The sequence below is a fragment of the Stomoxys calcitrans genome, chromosome 1, assembly GCF_963082655.1.
Source record: "Stomoxys calcitrans chromosome 1, idStoCalc2.1, whole genome shotgun sequence".
NCBI classification, from domain to species: domain Eukaryota; kingdom Metazoa; phylum Arthropoda; class Insecta; order Diptera; family Muscidae; genus Stomoxys; species Stomoxys calcitrans.
Window position 1 is genome coordinate 203,895,392 of NC_081552.1, and position 24,782 is coordinate 203,920,173.

The 24,782-nt window shown below is 41.0% G+C and overlaps 1 protein-coding gene and 1 long non-coding RNA gene across 2 annotated transcripts in view; one reads left to right on the plus strand and one right to left on the minus strand.

Annotated features, from left to right (window-relative positions):
- The window catches only part of LOC131995343 (uncharacterized), a 466,869-nt gene that overhangs the window by 78,797 nt on the left and 363,290 nt on the right, over positions 1-24,782 (minus strand). Inside the window, exon 6 of the transcript XR_009397394.1 lies at positions 16,073-16,206. The gene's annotated coding sequence lies outside the window, so the exon portion shown is untranslated. The remainder of the gene's footprint in view (positions 1-16,072; positions 16,207-24,782) is intronic.
- Positions 1-24,782, plus strand: part of LOC106090832 (uncharacterized) — a 45,928-nt gene that overhangs the window by 15,283 nt on the left and 5,863 nt on the right. The window contains exon 2 of the long non-coding RNA XR_001221905.2: positions 18,483-18,667. This is a non-coding gene — a long non-coding RNA (uncharacterized LOC106090832). The remainder of the gene's footprint in view (positions 1-18,482; positions 18,668-24,782) is intronic.

Below are 24,782 nucleotides of genomic sequence, written 5' to 3' on the forward strand. Positions count from 1 at the left end.
TATTGTGTCTTGTCTGTCTGGCCACTAAATTTGGGTGCTTTCACATTTTGAGTCATGGCACAACCATGACCCTGGGTAACATTTTTTTTTTGTTTATTATAATTTCATTGTGGCATTAATTTAAAGCAACGCAATTTTGTTGTGTTAACTTTTTCGAGAGCAGCTTTTCGAGTAAGGCAACTTTTGTAACCAAATGACTTTAAGATATGGCAAAGGTTAAGTGTAAAGTAGAAAGCATGGAAGAAGGAGTTTGCCTACATGGGAACCTACTACCTACCTGGGTTCGAATGCTGGCAAGAACTTTACAAAAATATTTTTAACAGTAGTTATGAGCCCACAAATGCTGATGTGGATGATGACTTCTGCCTTGTGAAACTTTTCTCTACTAAGTCGTCTTACTCAGCGGCACATACTTCGGAATTAAGTAATAACAAGGAATTAGTAATAACAAGTGCCCGACGTTGGCGGCGAAGAGGATACCGTAGAACCAATCCCTGATGATGGTATAGAATGTTTACCTCCTAGTCAGAATGAGGTCCAAGTAGCAGTGTCCCGACTGAAGTACAACAAGGCAGCAGGAGCCCAAGGGTTACCCGCTAAACTATTTAAGACCAGAGGCGACACGCTGATAAGGCGTATGCACCAGCTTATCTGGCTAGAAGAACGCATTCCAGATGATTGGAACCCCAGCATAGTATGTCCCGTACCCAAGAAAGGAGACAAGACGGAATGTGCCAACTACAGAGAAATAAGTCTCCTCCCCATCCCAACAAGATAATCTCGAGCGTACTGTGTGAAAGATTTAAACCTAAAGTCATTGAGATAATTGGGCCCTATCAATGCGGCTTTAGACCTGGTAAATCAACCCTGGACCAGATATTCACACTGCGCCAAATCCTGGAAAACACACGAGAAGGACAAATCAACACCTACCATCCCTTTGTTGACTACAAAGCCGCCTTCGATACTCCTTTACGTTCAAAGTTATTTCAAGCCAAGTCTGAATTTGGTATCCCTGCAAAATTTGCAAAATTAATAAGACTCTGCAGGATGACACTTGCTGATACGCGTTCCTCAGTAAGAATAGGAAATAATCTCTCCGAACCATTTAATACTAAACTAGGTTTCAGACAAGGAGACAGCCTATCGTGTGATCTCTTTAATATCCTGCTAGAAAAGATTATACGAGATACAAATGTGAATAGATATGGGACACTAATCACAGGAGAACACATGCTACTCGCCTATGTCGACGACATCGATATCATAGGTCGGTCACCAGAAGTAGTAACTACAGCCTTTGAAAGAATCGAGAGAAAGTCAGTGAAAATGGGTCTGGCAGTAAATGGAGTTAAGACGAAATGGATGCTTTCAACCCCCAACCGAGCAGATAAAGAAAATGGAGAAAGTTGGGAAACACAACTTTGAGACAGTCAGTAACTTTAACTTCCTCAGCACCGCCGAAATGAATGACACCAGTTTTGAGATTAAGCGAAGAATAATACTGGCAAACAGATGCTACTTTGGATTAAGTAAGCAGTTTAGAAACAAGGCCACCTCTCGACAGACGAAGATTACACTTTACAAGACACTTATATGGTTCTGAAGCATGGGTACTTGTGAAAGCAGACGAGGCAGTTCTTGGAGTGTTTGAGAGAAAAATTCTTCAAAAAATATATGAACCAGTTTGCGTGAATAGAGAATATAGGCGACATATGAACCACGAGCTGTATGAGCTGTATGACGACGATAGCATAGTTACACGCATCAAAATACAACGGCTGCGTTGGCTAGGTCATGTTGTCAGAATGGATGAAGAAGCTCCAGCAAAGAAGTCTTTTGAAGGCAAACACGGTGGTACACGCAAACCGGTAAGACCAAAAGCCCGATGGAAAGATCAAGTTGTGGGAGACACCTCGAAACTGGGTGTCAGAGATTCTAGAATGAGCGCAGAAGATCGAGGCGCTTGGAACGTCGACGTTCGGCTAGTGGAACAAATATTCTGTCATAGCCAATTAAACTAAGTAAAGTTAAGTAAGTAACAAATAAAAGCGTGCTAAGTTTGGACAGGCCGAATCTTGGGAATCCATCACCATTGATTCTGCTAAAAATTTATACAAACTAAATTTAGTTGAAGGGCATAATTTTATTCTACATACCAAACTTCTCTCAAACCAGCAAATAATAAAGCTTCTAGGAACCGAGCAAGGATGATCGAGAGACCAGTTTACATGGGAGCAATATCAGGTTATAGAGCGATTGCGGCTTGTAAGGACTTAAGAAGTCAAATTGGGAGATCGGTTTAAATTGGAGCTATATAAGGCTATAGACCAATGTAGATCGTACTTGGCACAGTTGTTAGAAGTAACAACAGAACACTACGTGCAAAATTTCAGCCAAATCGAAAAAAATTTGCGGCTTGAAAGGACTTAAGAAGACAAATCGTGGGATCGGTTTATATGGGAGCTATATCAGGTTATAGACCGATGCGGATCGTACTTGGCACAATTGTTGGAAGTCATAATAGAACACCACATACAAAATCCCAGCAAAATCGGACAACCATTGCGGCTTGTAAGGGCTCGAGAAGTCAAATCGGGTGATCGGTTTATGTGGGAGCTTTATCAGGTTATAGACCGATTCGGATCATACTAGGCACAGTTATTGGAAGCCATAATAGAACACCACATGCAAAATTTCAGTCAAATTGGACAAAAATTGCGGCTTGTAAGGGTTCAAGAAGTCAAATCGGGAAATCAGTTTATATGGGAGCTATATCAGGTTATAGACCGATTTGGACCGTACTTGGCACAGTTTTTAAAGTCATAACGGAACACCGCATGCAAAATTTCAGCCAAATTGAACAATAATTGCGGCTTGTAAGGGCTCAAGAAGTCAAATCGGGAGATCGGTTTATATGGGAGTTATATCCAAATCTTAACAGATATGGTCCATTTGCAATCCCCAACGACATACATCAATAAGTGGTTCCTGTGCAAAATTTCAAACGGATGTTATTATTCTTTGGACCGTTATCGTGATTTCGGCAGACGTTGGGACGCAAAATGGGAGAAAATCGAGAATCGTTTAAATTATGGTAGAGATATCTTTCAAATTTAGATTACTTAGAGCAGAGGTGTTATTGAGGTCGTGTACAAGATGTTAAGGCCCTAGGTGGACCGAGCTCCTCTTGGCAGGCTACTAAAGTTAGTTACCACGTCATTTCGAAAAATTTTTCGGACTGCCAATCTCGGCCAAAATTTCAACAAATAAAAATTAAACCAGTGAAGATATTGTATACCTCAAGCGGACTTTTTTTGAGCACTTTTTAACCAAAAAATTTTGAAAATCGAACACAAATGAAGATTTGGGTGGCCGAACAATTTTTCGAAATGCAGAGGTGACCAAATTTAGGGGCCAGCCGAGTGACGCCCGGCCTACCTATGGCCTTTATATTTTGCACACTATCTCGAAAAGTCCTTAGCTCTAACTATTCCAAATTTTAAATAGATACCTCTACTCCCTCCCACACGGCATCTTTTTTAATAGTCTTTTTCGATTTTTTCCCACTGTGGGACGGAGGGACGGGCGGACATGGCTAGATCGATATAAAATTCAAGACAATCTAGAAAATATACAATTTATGGGGTCAAATGCAAATTTGCCCATGAACATTCCATTAAGAAACAGGGGCAAACTGCTCACATTTCAATGAGTGCAGTCCGATTCAAGTTTAAGCTCAATGATAGGGGGCCTCCTTTTTATAGCCGAGTCCGAACGGCGTACCGCAGTGCGACACCTCTTTGGAGAGAAGTTTTACATGGCATAGTACCTCACAAATGTTGCCAGCATTAGGAGGGGAAAACCACCGCCGAAAATTTTTTCTGATGCAAGATGGAGATGAATATTTTGAGGTGATACAAACGGAATGACCAGGTTAGGATAGGTTAGGTTACGTTGAAAAGAGGGTGCAAATATTAATCCGCCCCATGCACTATGGAGATACACCTAAGCCAGTAATCGACTTGTTGTGCGCTCTAAAAACTATAAAATAACCTCTATAAAGAAAATGTAATGTTAGGAATTCCGTGCTACTTACAAAATCCTTAATTCTTTTCAATACCACTCCCCTAAGTTGGTTCATGTCTGGCACTGTGTCTCCCCCTAAGTGCCGGTATCTGTTAGACGCGAAAGCCGGGCAATGACAAAGGAAATACTCCAACGTCTCATCATCTTCCCCGCATGCCCCACACATGCTATCACTTGCCGCATCGATTTTACATAAGTGAGCTCGTAGTCCTATGTGCCCCGTTATGATACCAATAGTTATACTGACCTCCTTCTTGCTTCCTTTCGTTAATAGCCACGTCTTCTCGCGATCTGGAGCCCCCCATAAGATTTTCGTCGTCCTACCGACCGTTTCGCTGTTATACAATGTTGCATGGGCATACGTCGCCCATTTGTCCCTTAGTTCGGACTGCGTCGACCCATCCATAACGAGGTGTTGCTGTTCTGGCGCGACCGAGTGATTTGGTGCTGCGCATGACATGGCCTGGCACCTGCCTTGCCCATGTTGATGCAGCGGCGTTTGCCCATTGTTGGTTCCCGTAGCTGTTATGGTTGTGTTCGGTCATCCTTGAGGGTGGCCACGTTGATTGTGAGTCCCATGAGGGCTGCCGTGTCCTGTTTCGGTATATCGTCCTGTTGTATGCTGGCTTAAGGTCGGCTTAGGGCGATTCATTTCTTCCAGGTGGCCACTCCAGAACTTTTTGGGGTTCAACTGGTAGTAGTCTTTTAAGGCTACGAAGTCTGACCGGAGACTGCTACCATGGGTGCCAGGAGCCCCTGGAACTTCGGTTACAGCCTGGCAATGGTGAGGCCCCAGTAGGCAGCAACATGGTGGCTGTGGTTTGTACCCAAATCGCGGGCAGAGCATAAGCTCAGCGTGGAGTTGCGTTTTCAAACGGGTGCCGTGACCCATAGCTCGGAAGGACTTTTAGGTAGTGCTCCGCTCCTAGCCAAGGAGGTGAACATGTCCAAATACGTGGAATCAAATTGGTATTGATGTGTGGGTTACCACATGTGGGGGCGTTGGTAGACGCATTGTATTCACCCTTGGGCCTTGGTCCTCGCTGGTTTGGGCCGTGATGGCAGGCATCTGCGTTAAACACCACATTCGTGTCCGTAAAGATGTTCACACTCGACGTCCTCGCGTTAGCACCACACCATTTCACTCATTCCGTGATCGCCTGGATTTCCCTCTGCAAAACCGTATTATGGTCAGGCAGTCTAAAACAGATCTCAGTCCTTGGGTTCTCAATACTCTGTCCTCTAGCTTTGACTGTGCCACTGGCATCAGTGCCTCGCATTCGACTTCAAATGTCGTCTGAGGTATCCGATCGGAAACCTCTTCCCTTTCTTCCAGTTTTCCTATTGTCGCCTCGATTATACCATGGGAGAATGGATTGTGCTCCCATCCACAATCCATTATCCCATGGCCTTAAATCTCATAGCCATAGTGGCTGCCTCACACTTACTCTGTATATCAATGGGTCTGATATCTAGAATAGTCTCTAGTGCCCTAGTGGGCGTGATCCTCATCGTTCCGCCTATGCCAAGACAACATGTTCTCTGAACCTCTTGTATGGCTCTTATGTTGCGCTTTTTCTCGATACCAGTCCACCAAACTACTGAGGCGTAAGTAAGTATTGGTCCAATCACGCTCCTGTAGAGCCTATGGACAATCCTAGGATTCAGGCCCCATTTCCAGCCTACAACCCGTCTACATGGCCTTCTCAGTACGCTCCTGAATGTGACACTTCCAATTCAGTTTCTGTCCAAGATTACACCTAAGTATTTGACCTTGTCGGTTATCGAAATCGTCTTATTGAGGAAATGTGTGGAAATTGGCCCACCTTCGTCTTCCTCGTGAACAGGCATATTTCAGTCTTCTCTGGGTTAACATTGAGATCTTTGGGTCTAGCCCAGTCATATGCGATATGCAAGAACATTTCGACCCTTTTGCCTAGCTCGTTAGGTTAGTAACGTCATTTCGATAGACGGATGGAGGAACGGACATAGCTACAACTACTAAGCACATGCTGCTCATGGAGTGAATATGCTTAATAGGATCTTCAATATCTCAAACGAAAATCAAAATTAGTTTGCCCCATAGCTACAGAACAAATAAACCAAGTGGTTGTCTCACAATGTCATGTGAATTGAAATTTATAGCATATGCACACATACATACCCAATTTTAGTCTATATTGTGCACATACATGTGAAAATATCACACATGTCTACACCTTATATTGAGGGTGAGAAATTTTATGGGGGTGAGTTTTTTTCTAGGCATATGAAAAACTCATGACAGCCCAGCCTACACATTGTACGAAAAAGAAAACCTATCCCGTTACACATATGTGAGTACGTACATGCATATGCAATGACAACCATGTTTGAGTATATGTAAGCCAATGGTTTTCAATGTATGTATGTTTGCTTAGTGCCTGAGAGTCCTCTTGTCAGAGTATAACAGCAAATCCTTTATGACTGTTTACTCCATGTTTTACTTGTTCTCGCAACAACAAATATAACCAAAGACCATTTTCCTTTTGCTAAAATTGAATTTTCCCTTGTTCCCACATTGAAGAAGATTCAAATGGACATACGAATGTTACATCCTTCTACCTGATTTCTATTTCATGGTTTTTGTTAAAAATTTTTTCCCTTAATACCATGATAAGATTTGGGTGGAAAAAAGACATCCATTTTATTTTGTTCACGTCTAAAACCAATCACCAATCGCATAGAGTCAGAGATGGCCAATGTAGATGGCATAAGCCATGAGGGGTTGTTATTCAGTGATATGTTATAGTGGTGACATATAATGGTTGTGATGAAACCTTTAATGCGATGAAAATCAGGTTACTTGATGGTCAAATCAATCAGATTGTCAAAAAATTATTAGAGCAGACAGATAGGTGGATAACCGGACAAGATAAACACATAATCGAAGAACCTAAAAAAAATCTATAAAACCATAGTTACACACTAACACCGATGAATTTTAATCCTGAACCATTTTGCGGCACGCAATGAAACAAGGACTCTTCGTCAGGAAGTTTAACATTACCAAAAACTTTCTTTAGGCTTGGGGCCTCAACACATCAAATTGAAGGGTCGGTTTACATCGATCTCACATCTATCTTGACATTATTAGGCATGAGTTGTTGTTGTTATTGTAGCCACATTAGTATGCGGGGGTAGTGATCCTCGTCAAGCTCACACAGGTGAGCATTCTCGTTCCGATTAGGTTAGGCTACGTAAGGTTTAAGTGGCAGTCTGCCATCAGACTTACTCAGACGTTTTCGTCCATTGTGATACCACAGGAACAGAAGAAGGAAGACGCCTTCTAGCTCCTACCGTTGAACCATCCAGATCGCTTTAAAAAGCCCAATAACTTGCGAATGTTCACATCCACCAAATCAAACAGGTTCTTAAAGAAATGAGAACCTAAAGTGGAACTCCTTCTGACTGCTAGTGCGGTACACACACACAGAAGGTGTTCTATAGTCTCTCCTTCATCGATGTTCCCACAGCTTCTGCAAAAGTCGTTGCTGGCAACCTTTAGTCTATCGGCATGTTTTCCGATTAGAGAGTGACCTGTCATGATGGACACAATGAATGAGACGTCTGTTCTATTCAATGACAGCAAAGTGGTGGAGCTCTTAAAGTCTAGATTAGGCCACATAGTTTTGGAATGCTCACAGTCCCCTCTTTGTGACCATCTATCATTCGTAACTTAGCTTACATGTCGTTAAAGGCATACCCACAGATTCCAAATTCCCACAGATTTCAAAAAATGTAGCAATTAATTCAGTGCTGCAGATGGGGTCGTCCTCAGTGCGGCTGTGATGCACAAACAAGCCGTCCTTTTGATGCGGTTAAGCATTGAGCCACACCACCATATAGCATTATAGATCTGACAACTACAGTATATACCCAATGTATAACACGCAGTCTAAAACCCCCCACCTTTGACAATGGCTAAGTTATTAACAAACTTTCTTACGGTAGAGTTGATGCCTCGAAACTCCAACTGCTTCATGATTGATGTTGGTTTTACATTATTGAAAGCACCTTCAATGTCAAGAAATGGTACCATTGGATATTCCTTGACAGCCAGTGAACCCTCTATATAGCCGACTTGGTCGTGAAGGGCTTTTTCAGTGGACTTGGCTTTACTATAGGATAGCATGACAGACTAATAGGATGAAAATCTTTCGCCTTCGTGTGGTAGGTTTTTCCTGCTTTCGAAATGACAATGACCTTCGTGTCCCTCCAAGCAAAGTATATCTCCCTAAACTAGGGAACCAGTCTATCAAACACAGCTTGTAATTCAACCGGTGATACATCGTCAGGGCCTGGCGACCTAAAGGAATCGAAACTTCTTATCGCCCAAAGAATTTTTGGCTCAGACACACTTTCACTAATAGCCTCCGACGAATGTATACCAGTGACAACCTGTTCTGGCGCCACGTTGTCCGTTGGAGAATTTCCCGGAAAATATGTGGCAGGGGGATTTTCAGTCTCCTGCAATCCGCCAAACTTTTGCGTTGTGGTCGATAGTTCCTCAGGCAAGTGTTGAGCAAAAACTGCTGAATCGTCTCCTGACTTCCCAATCCCACAGCTTTTATAGACCTTCAGTTTCAACTTGTTGAATCAGTGGGATGCAACCCCTTCAGACTTGTTGAGGTCTGCTCTGGAAACCTCAGCCTCATCCAATCTTCCAGTCGGTGGTTGAAAGATTGGAATTACTTTCCCCTAGCCTTCAAAATATGGATTCAAGATTTTAGGGTATCCTTGGTATCCAATCATGCACCATTGGTCGAGAAGGAATATTTTCCTTCTTTACTAAATCTAGTGCAGCACCTGGCCAGATGTCAGCAATCTTTTTTGAAGCACAACAAAGCATTTCAATTGAGCGTTGATCGTCACAAACTGGAGGAGACTCAGGAAATTCCCCAAGGACTTCGGAGTATGCTGACGATAGTCCATTGACTATCCCACTCCAATTATTCCTAGATATGCAGCCCTATTCTTCTCCCTTGTCGACAACTGCCACCACCAAACTGTCCCGAGCGACATTAGCAAAGCTTCTTGGACCCATCTTACTATTATTCGCCCTTGGTCATTTAGGCATGGGATGCCCTCCAGGCTGACTGCGGTGAAGTCTCTGAATCTAGGCGTATAGTATTTGGGGAAGCCTTTGCATAACATTCCCTAGCCCAATTTAGGGAGTCTCTCTCCCTATTAGTGGGAGTCTAAGGATCATTCGCACCAAGCCTCTCAATAAGCCTGAGAGCGATGCATCTTCTATTACTCCAACCCCTTGAAGAGCGTGTTGGTTTGCCGCGGAAGGCCGATGGCCTAGGCTAATTATAGGCATGCGGAGAAAGAATTGGTTAGGTCTTGTCCTCAAGACTCGAACCAGGTGTCTTCGTCAAAAACCCCTGCTGACCAGCCGCTCCACCAATCGAGGTTTCAGTAGCAGACAAAATGCTACGGCCTGATACCACCACTGCAGCTGTTGGATCTATGGAGTCCATTCTAAGCCTACTCCCGGGCTGTAGATCTGCCGTTCCACTGGAAACAGACGCCGATCATCAAACGCCTAATGGATACCTCTTGTGCCAGTCGGTAACAGCGATCACCGCGGGAATGTTTACTTCTTTGATTATTTAAAGGCGCTAATGATATGACATGACATGTTATTGCCTTGTCATATCGAGTATCATTAGCACTTAGTATTTAAACAAGAGTCGATGCCGCCCGGCTTCTTTCTGAGACTTTCCACTCGATACCGCTGATTGTCCGCAACTACAATTGCAGCTATTCCGTTTACGAAATAGCCCACTATCCGCAACCTGTGGATCGCGCGCTTCTTGTGTTCAGCGACGAAGCTCATTTTTGGCTCCATGGGTACGTAACTAAGCAGATTTGTCTATTTTTGAGTGAAGATCAATCAGCCAGAAGCATTGCAAGAGCTACCAATGCATCCAGAAAAAGTCACAGTTTGGTGCGGTTTATGGGCTGGTAGCATCATTGGACCGTACTTCTTCAAAGATGATGCGAATCGTAACGTAACTGTGATTGGTGAGCGCTATTTGTCCAAAATGTAAGAGCTTGACAAGCATGACATGTGGTTTCAACAAGACGGTGCCACATGCCACACTGCCCGCCTAACAATCGATTTATTGAGAGTTTGGTGAACATTTTATTTGACTTTCGCGACCGGCCCTTAGGCCGATTTAACGCTTTTAGACTATTTTTTATGGGGCTATGTTAAAGCTCATGTCTATGTAGACAAGACCGCTTCAGTTGACGCATTGAAAGACAATATTGAAGCATTTATTGAAGTGAGATATCGTGAGTTTATAGAGTATACCAAAATTGGACTTACGTTTACCATTTGCATTAAATAATCTTCAATTATTATGCATCGTACTTTCGATTCAAATAAAGATTTCTTGCATTTTTCTGAATTTTATGTTTTTTTTTTTTTGAAAAACTTTCCTATAGCTCTTAAAAAATAGCCCTTATTATGGAACGGGGGCAATCTTTACACAAATCAATGAGTGTTGTCCGAGTGTAGTGTAATCCCAAAGATAAGGGACCTCGTTTTTATAGCCTACTCCAAAAGGCGTGCTGCGGTGCGACACCTCTTTGGGGAGAACATTTTACATGGCATAGTACCTCTCAAATGTCGCCAGCATTAGGAGGGGATAACTACAGATGACATGTTTTCTGATTTTCTTGTCAGGATTCGAACCCAGGCGTTCAGAGGCCAACATGCTAACCTAAACGCTACCATGGCCCCGATATTGTCCAAGTATTGTACCAAATTGTGACCATCCCAGGTTTGTCCTTTCCTTCTCAGTTAGCCTTTGAAAGACGTTGGCAAAAAAACCCATTTAAGCTGAAAAGTCAATGCATTGGCATGTTTGGCATGCATTATTTAAAAGAAATGTCTGAGGGAAGTACAAAAATAAATTCGAAACGTATTTTGATTATAAAAGGATACGAATTTTCGTACATATCCCATTTTTTGCTACCAAAAGCTGTATATATCCCTTTGCATAGTGTATGTGAGTGTGTGTGTGTGTGTGCTTGCGTATAGACTGTTGTGTCAGGTATACATCAAACCAATTTCCAAATATTTTCTTTTCGGTTGGTTTCGATTCAAGCATCTACCAAAGAAATGGCACGGTAGCTTCGTTTGTTCTGTGTGTGTGTGTGTGTACAGACTTCAATTTCAACCTCAGATGGTCTGATGTTTTCGCTTGACTGCATAACTGAAGATCGAATGCATTTCACATTGACTTTTCACAAACAAACGTGAAAGGATGTCACAAAAAAAAAAAACAACTCAGCTCCATAGTCTGAGGAAAATTGGATTGCAAACATGAGCGTCGAAAAAAAAACGGAAGCACCAAACGAAAGAACCAAAACCCTGAACAAAATGAAAATATTTGATTTACAGGCTTTGGCCTAGGTTGGAGGCTCTGGGGCCATTGCCAATTGGACAAGGATAATACATAGTAGAACTTGAAGATGTCTACACAAGGACCAAATAAATCAAATAGGGATGTTTTTGTATTTGCTTGAATGCACTGCTTGTCAATGGAAATATTTGTTGTATTGATAAGTATAGGGATTTAAAGAAATCGAACACAAACGAAATCACAAATTTAATGGTTTCGATATATATAAAGGAATTTCACCATTACAGGTAATATATTTAGAAATTAAAAACGCCCAAATATCATAAATTTTTGGAGGGTTACTAAATCCCAAAACTTTCACTGGCAATAGGCAAGTCCTTTCATATGTTTGGAGTTTTAAGGCTTTATTTTTCTTCAAGTGTAACTGAACCCTTAAACTCTCCCTTAAGTTTGCTAACACCCTCTTTTTCATCTTTTTGTTTGGGCACAAACCTCTTGTTTGTGCAATTTTTTTACACTCTCAAACTAACAATTGTTGTGCAAATCGCTCAAAATCAGATTTTCAATAACTTTGATATATGCAAATTTTGTTCGTTCAAATGTTCAATGACAATGCTGTGGCGCTGATGATGATGGTGGTGGTTTCTTTGAAAGAAATCTGTTCATCCATTTTGCCAATTTTGTTTGAGGAGAATTTATTTATTTTCGTTTTGTATTTCTTGTAAAAGAAAAATTCTAATCAGAATATTTTGCCACTTCGTAAACAGAAAAGTGGTGGTTCGCATCACAAAATCTTTGTACTGTATTTGCAGTGGCTGCTGCTATGTAAGATAACATAACTGTTAAAGCAATTTTATTGAGAGCAACTGAAATCCAATATTTACATTGAAATTACCCCAGTGCTACAAAAAAAGAAAAAAGTTTAAAGGGAAACTAAGAGAGTTATGAATTTCACAGAATTACATGGCGATATTGAGTATATGCTAGAAATGTAATGACGAAGTTACATGGTATGATGCTATCGTCGTTATACAGCTCGTAGTTCATACGATGCAAATTTTTCCAATAATGCAAACTGGTCTATATATATTGTACGAAGGATTTTTCTCTCAAAAACTCCAAGTACTGTCTCATCTGCTTTCGAAAGTAACCATGCTTCGGAGTCATATAACACTACGGGTAGTATCAGTGTCTTGTATCTATAACTTTGTAACTTTTGTGTGTCTTGAAGTGGCTAAGCTCCTCATCTGTTACAGGGACGTAGCCAGGTCCATATATTGTGCGAAGGATTTTTCTCTCAAAAACTTCAAGTACTGTCTCATCTGCATTTGATAGTACCCATGCTATTGGAGCTATATCAGTTTATGGACCAATTCGGGCCATACTTGTCGCGGGGAAGTCTATTAGCCACAATCCATTGTCGAAAGTTTCTTCGTGCAGGTTAAATTTTCCGACTGTTGGGCCATAGATATTTTCCTATTTTCGCATTAAAATCTTCTAGAACCATATTCCCTAGCGGGAAAGCAGTCATATTCTCTCTCTAGGAGCTCGTAGAAAATATTGGAAACATGCGTGGTGTCTACGAGTCGGTTCGAGCAAATAATAAAACAATATGGAGGAATTTACAACACCCGGACAGCAATTAGAGCGATGGCGCGGTTTCTTCAGCTCCAAAGGACCAGCAACCGAGGGCGTAAGATCCGACTCTCTCAATCGCCATGTGCGCCAAAACCCCCGCAGGAATATATCTACGGCCCCATCCACCTGCGAAGAAATTGAGGCCGTTCTGGTCTCATTCAAAAACGCCAAATCAGCCGGCCCTGATAATAAACCTGCCGAATTTGGTGTCTACGAGTCGGGTCGAGCAAATAATAAAACGATGTGGAGGAATTAACAACACCCGGACAGCAATTAGAGCAATGGCGCGGTTTCTTCAGGGACCGAAGGACCAGCAACCGAGGGCGTAAGATCCGACCCTCTCAATCCCCATGTGCGCCAAAACCCCCGCAGGAAGGGCATCCCTGAAAAAATTGTGAGACCAATTAGGGAGCTGAAAAGAGAGCCGGCATGTGAGAGCTCAAAAAGTCAAATCGGGAGATCGGTTTATATGGGAGCTATATTAGGTCATAGACCGATTTGAACCGTACTCGGCATAGTTTTTGGAAGTTATAGCAGAACCCTACGTGCAAAATCGCCAAATCGGACAAAAATTTCGGCTTTCAGGGGCTCAAGAAGCCAAATCGGAGGATCCGTTTATATGGGAGCTATATCTAAATCAAAACCGATATGGCCCATTTGCAATCCCCAACGACGTACATCAATATAAAGTATCTGTGCAAAATTTCAAGCGGCTAGCTTTACGCGTTCGACCGCTATAGTGATTTCGACAGACGGACATGGCTAGATCGACGTTCTGAGTCCGTCAGACAATCAAAAATATATATACTTTATGGGGTCTTTGACGAATATTTCGAGGTGTTACAAACGGAATGACTAGTGTACCCCCATCCTATGGTGGTGGGTACAAAAACATCTAAACCGATTTTCTTGAAATTTTCACAGATGGTGCATAATGATAACGTGGTAAAAAAAGGGTACTACAGTTTTTGATATCTGATGGGGGGCGGACACTCCCCCTTACCCTAATTTTGCGAAACGCCAGATCTCGGGTTGTGAGTGGGTCAATCAAAGCGAAATTTTTTTTTGCTCTCTTTTAGCAACCTAAAATCAATCATAATGATCCCGTAGTAAAAATATCTGATGGGGGGCGGACACTCCCCTTTACCCTAATTTTGCGAAACGCCAGATCTCGGGTTGTGGGTGGGTCAATTAAAGCGAATTTTTTTTTTGCTCTCTTTTAGCAATCTAAAATCAAAAATTTGGTATCCAAATTTTAGATGGAGTATCCAGGGGGCTACCCTACCCCCAAAACCCACCAAATATATTTTTTAGACCAATCACAACAATATGGGACTCAAATGAAAAGTAGTTGAGAGTGAAAATCGAATCTGATATCCAAGTATGACATCAAGTGGTTGGGGGGCCGCCCCACCCCCAAATCGGACATATTTACCTACTATGGCAATATGGGGCTCAAATAAAAGATATTTGTGAGTAGAGCACGAAATTATTATCAATTTTCGGGACAAGTTTATGGGAGTTCTCCCCTTCCCTCAATACACCCCCCAAACAGGACTTATTTACTGACCAAGGCAATATGGGGCTAAAATAAAAGATATTTGATAATAGAATACGAATCTGATATGCAAAAGTGGAACCAAGTGTTTTGGGGGACGCCCCTCCCACAAAACATCCACCAAGAGGAGAAATATACAACCATAGCAATATGTGGTTCAAAATAAAGGTGTTTGGGAGTAGATCACGACATATATAAAGACCATAGCAATATGTGGCTCAAATGTAAGGTCTTTGGGAGTAGAGTACGAATCTGATATCAGCATTTGGTAGAAAGTTTCCCCAAAGCACCCCTAAATCGTACATATTTACCGACCATAGCAATATGGGGCTCAAATGAAAGGTATTGGGGAGTAGAATACGAATCTGATATCCAAATGTAGGACCAAGTGTTTGGCGAGCGCCTCATCCCATAAACCAATGGCAATATGGGTTTTAAATGGGTGCTATTTGAGAGTAGAGTATCTGGTACATCTAACCCTTAGGTTACCCTGGATTACATCTAACCCTTAGATGACCCTTAACCCTCCGAGCGAATTCATAAACCAATGAAGATCATATGGGATTCAAATAAAAGTATTTATATAAAGGGTGATTTTTTTGAGGTTAGGATTTTCATGCATTAGTATTTGACAGATCACGTGGGATTTCAGACATGGTGTCAAAGAGAAAGATGCTCAGTATGCTTTGACATTTCATCATGAATAGACTTACTAACGAGCAACGCTTGCAAATCATTGAATTTTATTACCAAAATCAGTGTTCGGTTCGAAATGTGTTCATTCACCGTTCAGCGATGAGGCTCATTTCTGGTTGAATGGCTACGTAAATAAGCAAAATTGCCGCATTTGGAGTGAAGAGCAACCAGAAGCCGTTCAAGAACTGCCCATGCATCCCGAAAAATGCACTGTTTGGTGTGGTTTGTACGCTGGTGGAATCATTGGACCGTATTTTTTCAAAGATGCTGTTGGACGCAACGTTACGGTGAATGAACACATTTCGAACCGAACACTGATTTTGGTAATAAAATTCAATGATTTGCAAGCGTTGCTCGTTAGTAAGTCTATTCATGATGAAATGTCAAAGCATACTGAGCATCTTTCTCTTTGACACCATGTCTGAAATCCCACGTGATCTGTCAAATACTAATGCATGAAAATCCTAACCTCAAAAAAATTACCCTTTAGTTATCCTGTTAATCAAGCGATATACAAATACCATTTTCGTAGCAAGGTATTTCACTTAAAGCTCTTTAATTGTCGAAAATATATATTCAAAGGATAATTTTGTTCCATGCAATGTAAAAGAAGGCGCAGCGGAACGGGCCCGGTTCGGCCAGTTGTAAATAAAGGACATACTTTACTTACCAATAAAGTGCGCATTTCCTATATGCCAGCCATATTCTGCCACCTCTCACCACAGATGATGTTTATGTAAAATTTTGTGATTCTAGATTTAGGTGCTGTGCCTCCGCATTCACGATAAGGTTAATCTCGCAACTCTGGTATACAAATAGAAATATGGTTAAGAATTAAATTTTTATTAAATAGTACTTTTTAATCTTAAAAATCTTATATAAAATCTATATAAAATTCAATTTTTGTTTGTTTGTATGTTTGTCGGTTTGTTTGTTTGTTCCGTATAGACTCAAAAACGGCTGAACCGATTACCTTGCAATGTTCACAGATTGTGTAGGTTGGTCTGGAAGGAAACATAGGCTATATAATTTTTTGGTGTCGGAAGGGGGACGGACCCTCCCCCTTATGCCAAAAACACAACTCAAAATCAAAAGTGGACCGATCGGGACAATATAGGTATGAAATGAAAGGTATTGGAGAGTAGAATACAAATATGGTATTAAAATTTGGGTCTAAGTAGCCATCGGGCCATCCCAAGCCTAAAACTCCCCCAAACAGATATATTGGACGTTGATATTAATATGGGGCTCAAATGAAATGTATTCGGGAGTAGATTTCGAATCTGGCATACAAAATCAGATCGAAGTATAGGGGGTCATACCAACCCTCAAATAAGCCATTAGACCCATTATGACTATATAATACTTGGCTGAACCGATTTGTAATTTTTAGATATCAGGTGGAGGCGGACCCTTGCCCTTACCCCAAAAATGCCACCCATATCCGAAGGTGGTCCAATGGGCACAATAAGGGTATCAAATGAAAGGTATTGGAGACCAGAAAACGAATATATTGGGTTGCCCAAAAAGTAATTACGGATTTTTCTAAAAGAAAGTAAATGCTTTCTTAATAAAACTTAGAATGAACTTTAATCAAATATACTTTTTTTACACTTTTTTCCTAAAGCAAGCTAAAAGTAACAGCTGATAACTGACAGAAGAAAGAATGCAATTACAGAGTCACAAGCTGTGAAAAAATTTGTCAGCGCCGACTATATGAAAAATTCGCAATTACTTTTTGGGCAACCCAATAGTATTAAAATTTGGGTCCAAGTACCCAGCGGGCCCACCCTCCCACCACCCTCCCACCACCCTCCCACCACCCTCCCAACCCCAAAACTCCTCTAAACAGATATATGCGAAGTTTATGTCTACATGGGACTCAAATGAAAAGTATTAGGCAGTAGATTACAAATATGGCATAAAATATTAGGTCCAAGTAATGGGAGGTCGACCACCCCCAAATACGCCCAAATGGGCATATTAGCCGAAGATAGCTATATGGGACTCAAATGAAAGGTATTAAAGAGTAGATTACGATTATGACATTAAAAGTTGCGTTCAATTCTAGGTGGCGCTTTTTCTCCTAAAGATATATCAAATGGGTTATTGACCCGATTATGACAATGTGGGCCTCAAATGAAAGGCATTTGAGAGTAGAAAACTAATTTGATATCCAATTTTGGAGCCAATTGTTTGGGGTACGCCCTAAAGCACCCCCTACACCGAATTTCCTTTTATGTTGGGAATAAAGAACGAATTTGATATCCATATTTGGGTCCAAATGTCGGAGGTGCCATCCATTTCCTAAAGAGAACATTACCCTAAGGAAGAACATTACCACCAGGAACCAAGAAGGGGCAAATTCTCACACATCAAACATTTTTTTTCGATTCAAGTTTAAACTAAATGATAAGGGACTTTTTTTATAGCCGAGTCCGAACGGCGTACCGCAATGCTACACCTCTTTGGGGCAAATTTTTTAAATGACCATGCATGGCATTGTACCTCGTAAATATCGCCAACATTAAGAGGAGATAAACACCACTTTGTCCGATGTTCTCGCCAGGATTCGAACGCGTTCAGCGTAATAGGCTACAATGGCACAAACTCGATATATTAGAGAGTAGGCGCAGCGAAGCGGGCCCGGTTCGGCTAGTTTAAAATAAAAATAAAAGCTAGATCTAAATATTATTCTTAAATAGAAATTTTTGTATTAAAAATGTTGATGGACTCTTTGCATCAAATATATTACCAACTTCTATTTTGATATAAAAAAGGTCAACAATACACAAAGAGGTGTCGCACTGCGGCACGACGTTCAGACTCGGCTATAAAAAAGAGGCCCCTTATCATTGAGCTTAAAATTGAATCGCACTCATTAATAGGTGAGAAGTTTGCCCCTGTTCCTAAGTGGAATGTTCATGGGCAAAATTTGCAAAATTTTTTTACACAATATAACATAACCAAAAAAAAAAAAAATTCCAACACCAAAAAAAAAACCAATAAAATTCTCATTATAATACTAATCCACTTTTTATTCTAAAAATTTTCTAATTTTGCCAAATTTCTATTTCCAGGTCGGTTTCAATCAACAAACCATGGTTTCGAGTGATTTCGACGACTAACTTGAAGCCTTACATCTAAAGGTGATTTTGAACTACATTGAAGAGAACGTCTGAAGTGTAACAGTGGGTCACACGTTGGTCTAGTGAAATAGACACAGACTTTCAATTATTGTCTTGCTTAATTCAGTCTTATCTAGGTAAAAGCATTTTCCTCTTTTAATTTCGAAAAAAATTAACTTAAATGTTTTTAAACATAAATTTTCTTCAAATAGCTCATTTAAGCCAAATATCTCAGAACTGTCTCCAAGGGCTTTCATTTTAAACTTAAAGAACAAAAAACAAAACAAATCAAACCAAGGACAAGCTGTTATATGAACAAACTAGACATATTTCTTGTCTTCGTAATGTTTGTTTTCTTATTTAAAAAAATATTTTTCTCAATTTTTTTTTCTGTTGCCAATAACAACAGCCTCGCCAAGGGAGCAAATGTTTGCATTACAAATGAACATTTTCCACATCATTCATCATCGGACAAATTTTCTTGAAAGCCACATTATTCGAAGAAATGTCTCGTTGCCCAATGTTGGCAGTCAATACCTTGGGGAACATGCTGATGCAATGTTATAATGGCAAAGCATTTAAATTATATTTAAATTTAAGACAGTTGCTTAATATTTATAAAACAAGTAAGGACGGGCGAAAGTCGGGCATAAGCGACTTTTTGATACCCTGCACCACATTGGGTATCCAAAATTTATATAAAATTCAAGCGTAAAATTTCAACTTAAATCCTCATAGTCGAACTCGTTTTGCGAAATTTTGAGAAGATCGGTTGGTTAATGCGTTAACAAAATCCCTGAAAAAGAAAATCCGGCGATACATATACATTGGAGCTATATCTAAATGTGAACAGATTTTGAGGATCGGTAAAGAAGAGACCGAATTATTGCAGTATGACTAACAAGTAAAAAGGCGTTAAGTTCGGCCAAGACGAACTTTGGATACCCACAACCTCGGATATATATGTTAACCACCTTTCGTCAAAATCCGGTGAAAAATGCATACCTTAGCAGCTATATCGAAATATGTATAACAAAATATTGGTCTCTTTAGTGGCTATATCTAAAAATAAGCCGATTTGAACCATATACGACACGGATGTCGGAAAACCTAACACTCACTGTGTCAAATTTCAGCGAAATCGGATTATACATGCGCCTTTTATGGGGCCAAGACTTAAAATCGAGATATGGCTCTATATGGCAGCTATATCCAAATCTGGACCGATCTGAGCCAAATTGAAGAAGCGTGTCGAAGGGCCTAACACTACTCACTGTCCCAAATTTCGGCGACATTGGACAATAAATGCGCCTTTTATGGGCCTAAGACCTTAAATCGAGAGATCGGTCTATATGGCAGCTACATCCAAATCTTGACCGATTTGGGCCAAGTTGCAGAAAAATGTCGAAGAGCCTAACACAACTCACTGTCCCAAATTTCAGCGAAATCGGATAATAAATGTGGCTTTTATGGGGCCAAAGACCCTAAATCGGAGGATCGGTCTTGGCAGCTATATCCAAATCTGGACCGATCTGAGCCAAATTGAAGAAGCATGTTGAAGGGCCTTACACAACTCCACGTCCCAAATTTTAGCAAAATTGGATAATAAATGTGGATTTTATGGGCTTAAGACCCTAAATTGGAGGATCGGTCTATATGGCAGCTATATCCAAATCTGGACCGATCTGAGCCAAGTTGCAGAAAAATGTCGAAGAGCCTAACACAACTCACTGTCCCAAATTTCAGCGAAATCGGATAATAAATGTGGTATGGGCCAAAGACCCTAAATCGGAGGATCGGTCTATATGGCAGCTATATTCAAATCTGGATCGATCTGGGCCAAATTGACGAAGGTTGTCGAAGGGCCTAACACAACTCACTGCCCCAAATTTCAGCTAAATCGGATAATAAATGTGGCTTTTATGTGCTTAAGACCCTAAATTGGAGGATCGGTCTATATGGCAGCTATATCCAAATCTGGACCGATCTGAGCCAAATTGACGAAGGATGTCGATGGACCTAACACATCTCACTGTCCCAAATTTTGGCAAAATCTGATTATAAATGCGCCTTTTATGGTCCCAAAAATCTTAAATCGAATGATTGGTTTATATGGCAGCTATATCCAAATCTGGTCCCTCGGGCCTGGTCCTGAAAACTTAGCTAACATGTCGCTAGAGGCATACCCACAGATTCCATTATCCATGTCTCGCAAGCTTATCCGCTTTACAATTCCCTGGGATATCTCTGTGGCCCGGCACCCAGAACAGGTGAATTTTGAACTGTTCAGCCATCTCGTTGAGAGATCTGCAACAGTCGAGGGCGGATTTTGGGTTCAGAAATACGTTCTCCAGGGATTTAATGGTTGCCTGGCTGTCTGAGAAGATATTTATGACAATCGTCGTAATGACATCATTTCTTAGCCATTTCACCACTTCCTTAATTTCAAGGATCTCCGCTTGATATACACTGCAGTGGTCGGATAACCTTTTCGATGTGACCAGTTCTAGATCTATGGAGTACAACCCAAAGCCCACCTGGTCGTTTAGTTTGGAACCAACCGTATAGAAGTCTATGTTATTTCTGTTACAAGGGATATCGTAATTCCAATCGGTTCTATCAGAAATAGTGGTACAGTACATTTTATCAAAAAGCTGCTCAGGCAGGGTGTAATCCACACTGCCTGGAATATCGGATATTGTATCAAGTATAACACAGTGTTCGTGGCCGTCACAAGACTAATGAGAAAGCTCTCTTAACGTCACGGCAGTGGTTGCTGCAATTTGAGTAGCCACAATTTACAGAGGCATAAGATGTAGCATTAAATTCAGTGCATTAGCTGGTGTCGTCCTCAGTGCGGCTGTGATGCAAAAACAAGATATCCTTTGGATTCGGTTTAGTATTGAGTAGTAGGTGGACTTTTGAAGCATTGTCCATCAGGCCACAACACCATATAGCATAGGTATAGGTCTGACAACCGTTTTAAACCGATTCAAGCCATATTATATTAGACGTCATACAAACGTCACAGGGCAATATTTCAGCCAAGTCGGATAAGAATTACGCCCTTTAAAGGCTGAAGAGGTATAATCGGGAGATCGGTTTATATGGGAGCTATATCAAAATATGGACTGCTATGGCTCATTTACAATTCCAACCGACTTACAATGTAAATTGCAAATGTTGCCCACTATGGAACAGGTGCAAACTTCTCACATATCAATGAGTGCAGCCCGGTTCACGTTTAAAGCTCAATGATAAGGGGCATCCTTTGTTATATTCCGAACGGCGTGCCGCTGTGCGACACCTCTTTGGAGAGAAGTTTTACATGGCATAGTACCTCACAAATGTTGCCAGTATTAGGAGGGGAAAACCACCGCTGAAAATGTTTTCTGATGTTTCTCGCCAGGATTCGAACACAGGCGTTCAGAGTCCTAGTCCGACGTGGTAACCTCTGCGCTACGGTGGTATTCAACCTGAAATAAATCCCATATAAACCGATCTCCCAATTTGACTTCTTGGGCCGCAATCTTGGGCCCGAAATCTTGGGCCCTGGAAGCCGCAAGTTCTGTTCAATTTGGCTGAAATTTGGTATGTAGTGTTTTGTTATGACTTTCTACAATTGTGCTAAGTACGGTTCGAATCGGTCTACCACCTGACGTAGCTCCCATATAAACCGACCGGTTTGACTTCTTGACCCCCTGGAAGCCGCAATTTTTGTCCCATCTGGCTGAAACTTTACACGTAGTGTTCCTTATGACTTTCAACAACTGCAGCGGATTTTGAGATTGGAAACCGCTCCGTTACGGGTTTCAAAAAGGTCGCTCCCACTTCGCTCCCGCTCTGGCAAAAATAGGTCTACTCCGCTCCGCTCCACACTCCACTCCGAATCGCTGGTATCAAGACACACAAACTATTGCTTCTATTTTCCGAAAATCTATCATTCCTCTTAATCATAGCAAATAATGGCATGCAAATTATTTATGTCGAATATCTCTAGAGTTTATGCCACTTCAAAAATCATTAATTTTAGCATAAATATTCTATTTCTCATTTCACTTTAAAACGACCTCGTCTTAGTGAACTGAAATGAAAACAGCGACAATGAAAAAGACAAACAAAAAGACGCTCCTCCAAAAGTTCTTGACCTAGAAAATTTATAATCTCTAGAAAGAGGAAAATGAAATAAAAAAAAATAATAATGACGATGATGACGACACAATGTCACCAGACAGGAAACTGCAAAGTGAAAAAAAAACCAAGACGAAAAGGAAAATTAAAATTAAAACAAGAACACCAAGTCTTGATGACTGAAACAGAGAAGAAAATGAAAAAAAAACATGAAGCAGAAAATTATTGCAAAGAAAACCCGGAAAAGGCAAGACCCAACTCCCCGCCTCCCCCTCGAATGCCAAGTCATCAGACAACCAAGCAGCCAGCCAGCCAAAGTCGTTCGCTCATTTATTTCAGCCCAGACATTCATTCATTCATTAGAGCCGCCATCCCAGCCCCCTATTCTCCTCCTTACCCACAAAGGCCAAGGAAGAAGAAGAAAAAAAAAGAAAATTAAAGAAAAACAAAATTGGAACATCTTCGCTGTGGGTGTGTTTAAAAACTGGGTTAATAACTGAACTAAACAAAAAGGAAAAAAAAACGTCAAGCAGCCAAGAATATGAGGCACAGCATCAAAAGGGCAATGGCAAGAAAGAGGCAAGCGGGATTCCCATTAGAGCTCTTAGATGAGAGCAATAAATTGGGCCAAACACAGTCTGGGCAGAAGAGGCACAGTGGGGTAAGGCGACCAAGTGCATAATCAGCAAATGAGGAAATAGCGAAACTATATGTGTGTGTGTGTGTGCGATTTACAGCGGAGAATGTCCCACTTTCTTGCGGGAGCCGCAAATGAGAGCCCAGCTGTTTCAAGTAGATGGTGACACTTCCTCCCGCAATGAATGCAGGCAGAAGTCAGTTCAACGTGCCTTTGGTTTTCCTTTCCATTTACATTAGGACTCTGGCAAGTAAGGCATTACCTTTCACAGCCAAGGACAAAGTTTTCTTTCACTGCAGCATTGCCTTCGTCTCCCTGGTCTGCCACCCTGCAGCAGCACGCCTTGAATGAAGATGATGGTGGTTTTGGTTTTTTTTCTCATTTTTCTCTTTTGCCCTTGTAATGGCTGATGGTGAGATGCTGTTAAAAAAAGTGTGTTTGCTTTTAATTTCATTTAGAATTTCATCTGCTTCTACTCATCGTCTGTTGCTAAGACCTTTGAAAAAAAAACGAACCTGCAGAAAAGGAAAAAAAAAGAAACACACAAGCCGGTTTTATTCATTTTCATTGAAAGTTTTCTTAGTGTTTCTTGGCTTGCGTAGGAAAGTGCCACTCATTTCCATTATATGCGAAAATTTCATCTATTTTTTTTGTCCTTGCCTTTAGAAACATAAATAAATGAACGAGTAAATGACTGGCCATGAGAAAAAGGCGGGAAATTCATTACCACGTTTCAAGTTGTCTTTGTACTAATGATGGAATATTGGGAAAAGGCGCCAATTTCTCGTGAAACTCAAAGACCTCTTTTTCAAGTGACCTTGATTTTAAATTGAAATATTACCAAAGATTATATCATTGGAGTAATGCATTTTCACCATAGGATGGGAGATCTACTAATCAGGTCCTTTCTTCAACGTCTTGACACCCTAAGGCCGTTTCCACCTGTCCACTATCCGCTTGAAATTTTTGAACATACTTTGCTCACTTGCATAGGGGACTTGTCGGTCCGTTTAACTTTGTGGTAACCCAAAATACGAAAATTGGTATACAACTTTGGAGTAAAATAAAATAAAACAAGTAAGAGCGTGCTAAGTTCGGCCGGGCCGAATCTTATATATCCTCCACCATATGTCGGATCTGTCGAGTTCTTTGCGCAGTATCTGTTTTTAGGCAAACAAAGAATAATGAATAAGAACGAAAGAGGAGCTATATCAAGTTATAGTCCGATTCGGGGCTCAAGAAGCAAAATCGGTAGGTCGGTATATATGGGAGCTGTATCAAGCTATAGATCGATTCAGACCATATTGCACACATATGTTGAAGGCCATGGGAGGAGCCATTGTACAAAATTTGTGCCAAATAGGATGAGAATTGCGCTCTCTAGAGGCTCAAGAAATCAAACCCAAGATCGGTTTATATGGCAGCTATATCAGGTTATGCACCGATTTGCGCCATACTTAGCACAGTTATTGGAAGTCATAACA